Source organism: Haliotis rubra, unplaced genomic scaffold (assembly GCF_003918875.1).
Source record: "Haliotis rubra isolate DU_JTF1 unplaced genomic scaffold, ASM391887v1 Scf1346, whole genome shotgun sequence".
NCBI classification, from domain to species: domain Eukaryota; kingdom Metazoa; phylum Mollusca; class Gastropoda; order Lepetellida; family Haliotidae; genus Haliotis; species Haliotis rubra.
In genome coordinates this window covers 68,109-74,035 of record NW_025765277.1, presented here as the reverse complement: position 1 = coordinate 74,035, position 5,927 = coordinate 68,109, and positions in this window count along the sequence as shown.

The following is a 5,927-nucleotide window of genomic DNA, read 5'->3' as shown; positions in this document are numbered from 1 at the left end:
TTGAAACAAAACTCATTCCGAGTATGTACTTACAATATTTACTAATGCAAACTTGTTCTCGTCACTATATGGCTGGAAAAATGCCGAAGTGACGTAAAGCTCAACTCAACTCAACTCAACTTAATTATGAGCTAATTCCCCAGTTGACGCGTATCCACGCGTTGACAGTTTGGTGGAGAATCCGAGTAGAGTAACTTTTGAGCTTACTCCCGATCCTGAAACCTCGCTATGTGCCTTCCATTAACATTGTGTATCATGGATGAATCCCCAAGTTCTACGTCTACTTGAAGAGATTACACGCGTCTTGATCAACATGGACCTCAATGCGGCCATCTTGAATGGAGCAGCATACAGCAACCACCTGATGGACAACCTACAATTTAAGGATGAAGCACCCAGATACCACAGTCCTAGCAAGTACACGCGTCTCCCCCACAGAGATCTGATCACAGCCATCATTATGGAGACCCTGTATTCATACAGAAAATACCCCAAGGACATCTTCAAGATGGACATTTTGTACAACAGAACTCATCAGGACTTACTTATCTGTGTGTACTTAAATGGACTCAGTTCAGGATATACAATGTGTTATTGTTGATAAGTGCAACCCGGTATGTTCAATCACAAGTCAGTACATCACTACTTTCTTATGCCTGTACCATCATGTATTTTTGCATGTGAACCATGTGTTCCAAATTACTTCTGTAATATGAAGTCAGAATAGGGATATTCTTGGGCCCAGCCACCCACAGACGCACATGTATGTTATGTGTCAGTATTAAGAAGACATTGACAGCAAAGTTAATATTCAGCATTTTAGAGTTTTGAAGTCAGAGTAGGATTATTGTTATTTTTTCTCATTGGGCATAGCACCCACACTGTATGGGCAAGCTCTGTCACAGACATGGGAAGAGCACCCATCGTACTTAAACGGGCAACAGTACCCACAAGTACCGTCTGAGTCGCGCGGTAAAGTTAGACTCCTGGTTTCAAATTTCTTAATGTGAAATATTTGCTGAGATGTTTGATGTGTACTTTTTATGACGCCAATTATTGTCATTATTGGGTACTGAGCCTCACCTCCCGATTTCAAAGATATTTTCCAAAGTAGTAAATACCTGGATGTGAAACGTACATTACAAAGATCATTTGATTATTTTTCTAATAAGTCAGACTGGCAAGATGATCACATTTATACCGTAATTGCATAGATATATTTGTTGCACGAGATTTCAGGGCCTTTAAGAATTGTTCCTTTGTTATTATTTACCAATTTGAACTGTTGGTATTTATATAGCTTCACTCCTATCAGTTTGGGCTCAGTTTATTTAAGCTTGGGGTCCAAGCTTTACGGAGCAGAGGGAAGTTGTTATAGGGACTAATTCAGGACAGCCATCGTCCAAATATTTAAAAAGTCCAAAACTATGTACCCAAGACATGTGAGACTTTATTGTAATATGTATTTGACACTAAGCTGTATTTTCAATCACTACTGTACATCCTTATCACTACCGCATTGTAAATTGACTTGTCAGCCCATTAATTATTGTATAAGACATTTATAACCTTCATTGGTAATCCCCCTTGGCCGTGTCTGCCATCACATCAACTGGTCAAGGAAGTGCTATTGTTTATCTGTCTGTCCATTGATGAGTCGTCGCCTGTCCATTGTTGTCAAAAACTGTGTATATATTTAGTATGCTCACACCTAGAAAGGGTAGGAGTGCGAGTGCGGTATTTGAGCTGTCTGTTGGGACGACCACGAGCAGGATAATGCCGCTCGTAGGAAACGCCCTGGGGCTGAGCAGGTACACCGCTCACCTCGCTCATGTCTTGTGTATTTGCTTGACATGTACTAAAGACATTTGAACTCAACTATGCCTTCGTCATCATCAACGCACACTTCATCTTAATTATGAGCTAATTCCCCAGTTGATGCGTATCCACGCGTTGACAATATTAATCATACTTGTAGAATAGTTTTTATGATACATGCTCTGGTCGTTAAATTGACTCTAAATAACAGCAGCATTTGTTTGAAGGTGCAAACTTTTGATTACGCATGTGTCTGAGAAAACTTGTGACCTACATATTGGTACATGTACCTCCTGTATACATGAGATAGAGAGATAGGAGAGAAAATGTGATTTCCACCTCTTTCAAGAGTGAGACTAACCAGACTTCAGTGAATCAGCAGCATATTCTATCGACTACGTACATGTCCTTGAAAAGCAAAGGAAACATTTACACATTTTATTGCTGAAGTTGATTTCTGTAGAGGTAAACTGTCAGCAAAACTATGACTGCCGCATGAGGATCATTTAGGGCTCGATGCCTAAAGGGCAGGAGACGTATTAAAGTCGTCCGATTTATTATTACTTCACAGATTAAGATAGAGGGTTCGGGTGGTTAACTCAAGACCCTTGCCCCGCATTTCTGTAAAAAGGAACAGAAAATTCAATGATATGAATATATTCGTCTGTTTTATCAAACAGGGCAACATCAGGGTTGTTAGGGGTTGTTCCAAAGAAGTTTAAAAGCATTAGAAAGAAGTATAAAAGAATTACAGTTGGCAGATTAAGATGAAAATGCAGCAAGGAGGGTTTGTGTGATCCTGGCACAGTCAGGCTGGTAAGACCAGGGCCCTAGCCCCCTCTACAGGTTGCCCAGGTAGCTAATGGGACTGTTCCCAGGAAACACTGCCTCGTCAAACCCACCAAGAACTTTCCGGAGGCTATGAGGCTCTCCAACACTGCAGTCTTTTGCAATACCCAGAGTGTCAGAAGGGCTGTACTCCCGGTGGAGAACGCGGGGACTCTCCTGGTGTGCACCAAGAGTTCAGGAGGTACCAAATCATGGGCACTGAAAACAATGAGGAGCCTGACGACAGTGTTTTGGGGATCCAAATGAGACATTTCAAAGGCAGGATCCGCATATATGTTCCCAATCACGTTGCTGTCAAAAGTGACATAAACATATTAATTATATTTGAATAATTTCACTTGCCTTATCAAAAAGGACAAGATGAGATTGTTAGCTGGAGTTCTCCTGAGGCTGTATATGGGCCTTTTCCTAAGAAGCTTAAAAGCATAATTTTCCATGACGCCCTAGAGATGTTCAGAATGCTATAGATGTGATCCCACCAAAGAGTAAGTGTTCCAAACAATTGGAACAACGTGTTCTTGTCCTTTGAGATCATAATGGCACCAAATGATATTGTCAGATCATTTGGTTATTAGTGGTCTATTATCTGCTTTTAATTTATCCATCCAGAGTGAATTTTCATCTCCCAGCACACTATCAATAGCCCAGCGGATAAGTGATCAAATTGTGCACTTTGTGACAAGCATGAAATTTGACATCATTGTAGCTTATACCCGTCTTATTGAATAAAGATCGAAAGGCCTCGCAAATGTTTAATATTTTTACATAATTTGTGTGGGGTGGGGGGGGGAGATGTTTGTGAAAAAAACCCTCATTTATTCTACTATTTTCGTTATGACTACTTTTTGTAAAATCTCAAATTCTCATAAATCATACATCAAATTGTAGGAAATTCGTAGCTTATCAGTTTTATCTATATATGTCTATATCGACTACATCAGTAAAGCAAGGTTGGGATCATCCCATCATCTAACATATGTTTGTCATTTCTTTGCAAATTCAATACAAGAAGCCTCGCAGATTTTGGCCATTTTTCATTTTGGGAGGAAAAAGTGAATTTTCACAAAAGTCTTATTTTAACTCAATTTTAAATCCTCAAAAAATATGCATCTAGTACATTGTGAGAACGAATGAAGTTGATTTGAAGGAATATATCAGTAGATCTACTTACATGTATAATGTACGAGCTTGATTGGCTATGGATCACCTATAAAAAACATATTAACGCTAACATGTTTCATTTCAACATCAGTGTCAAAGTAGATATCTCATCAGTCTGTGGAAAGCTACTCAATCAATGTGTAATTGTATCTAACTTGACTGAATCAGAAAAGTGCAGTGCACTTAAGAGCTGCTTTGATGCACTTGGACCGGTGTGAACATTTTGATGCATTTCGGCAATTCCTGGCAGCCCTTTCATGCCATCAGAAGAGTTGTCCATAGAGGTCCAAGCTCTCCCCTAGAGAGTTATTGTCAGCCCCTATCCAGATAATAATAAATGTAGGAGATATTCTGGGATGACAATGTTTGGGAACCAAGTAGTTATATGATATGTCTATGGATTTGGAAAAGATTATTCCATTCACAGTGTGTTATTTCACACAAGCTATGGTCGGGGTAAAATTTACAATGAAACATGTCAGTTTCAGTTTTTCGAAACCCTTGTCAAAGTGCTTCTCAATATGGAGATGGGATTCATAAAGCTGGAGGTGTTGATTCCAAATCGGTACAACAGATGCAACTTATCTGCGCGACGTCCAAGGCAGCGCCGGGTCATTCGTCGCTGGGCACAGAGCGTGGGAATGAGCGTTGTGATGTCGTTTCATACAGAACGATCGTAGTGTAGGTGGATTAGTGATGGCGTGGGATGTATGGGGTCACTGTGACTGGAAGAACGCATTTACATGACATTAACGGACGGTCATTGGTGACAAAATCTTTGAGTTAGATGTGGAGCTTATTGCGCACCGACATGGACGTCGCATAGAGGGCTCGTATTGTTACTGAGTACCTGCAATAGGAGAACACCACCTTACATGACCAGCACCTAGTCCAGACTTGTCATCCATCGAACAAATCTGGCTTGGACGGCTCAACAGACTGTGCAAACACCGACAACAGCCACTCACCACGCTTAGACAACGTTAAGAAGAATGGGATGAAAATAAACCAAGTTGACACTGGCCGTTTGATTGGAGTATGCCTCGTCGAATCCTGGTTTGTCTTGAGAACGGGTGGATCCATACGATATTAATGTGAGCTTGACTTTTCATTGTAAATGACGTGATGGGTAGTAGAGTGCTATGACCAATCATGAAACAAACGCTATGGCCATCTGACTTTCAGAGACTAAAGCAAATCTCAGTCAGATGTCTCTGTCACAGTGTTATACAAAACTGTACAAAATATTAGTAGCTGAGACAAATGATGAATATACCCCCCGCTTATTAATAGCATGCTATTTTTACAGTGACAACGTTTACCAAGCCTCGTATCATTGGTGTCTGTCGTACTGTTTCATGACTTCAAACCTAACACTAAATTTCTTCCTGACTATCATGTCAAGCCTGACATATCTCGTGATATATTACCTCGCCAGTGTGCATAAATTGACATGCTTGATCAACATTCAGTTGACACGAATCGGGGTAGTAGTTGAGTTGAGTTGGGCTTTACGTCACATCGGCATTATTCCAGCCATATAGTGACGAGAACAAGTCTGCATTAATATACATTGTAAGTAGAAAGTGGTTTCGTTTCAAAGATACACAGTCATTACATTGTCATTTTGGGACAGAGAATGTCAAAGCACTAAATTGAAAAGCAGGTAAATTCGTTAGTGACATTACACAGTTACAATTTATGATATAGATCAACTTCCCTCAGGTAGTTCAGTATCAGATGAGCGCTCACGCTGGAGAACAGATCTTTTAGATTGGTTGCGTGATAATGCAAGTCCCTTGCAGATGTAAAGTCCACACAGTCAAGCAGAATATGCTTGACGGTGAAAGCCTCATCGCAGGAGAGACATATGGGGGGTCCATCCCCATCCGTTTTTAGCAGATAGTCATGTATAAATCGACTGTGGCCAATACGACATCGTCGTAAAATTACTTCATCACGTCTTGACTGACAACCCAAGTAGGTATAACCAATTGTTGGTTTCGATTCATTGAGTTTGTTTCTTCCTACTTGAGGTGTACTAGCTTGTTTACATTACGTGTATGGGGTGGACAGCGCCAGAATATCCAGTCACAGGA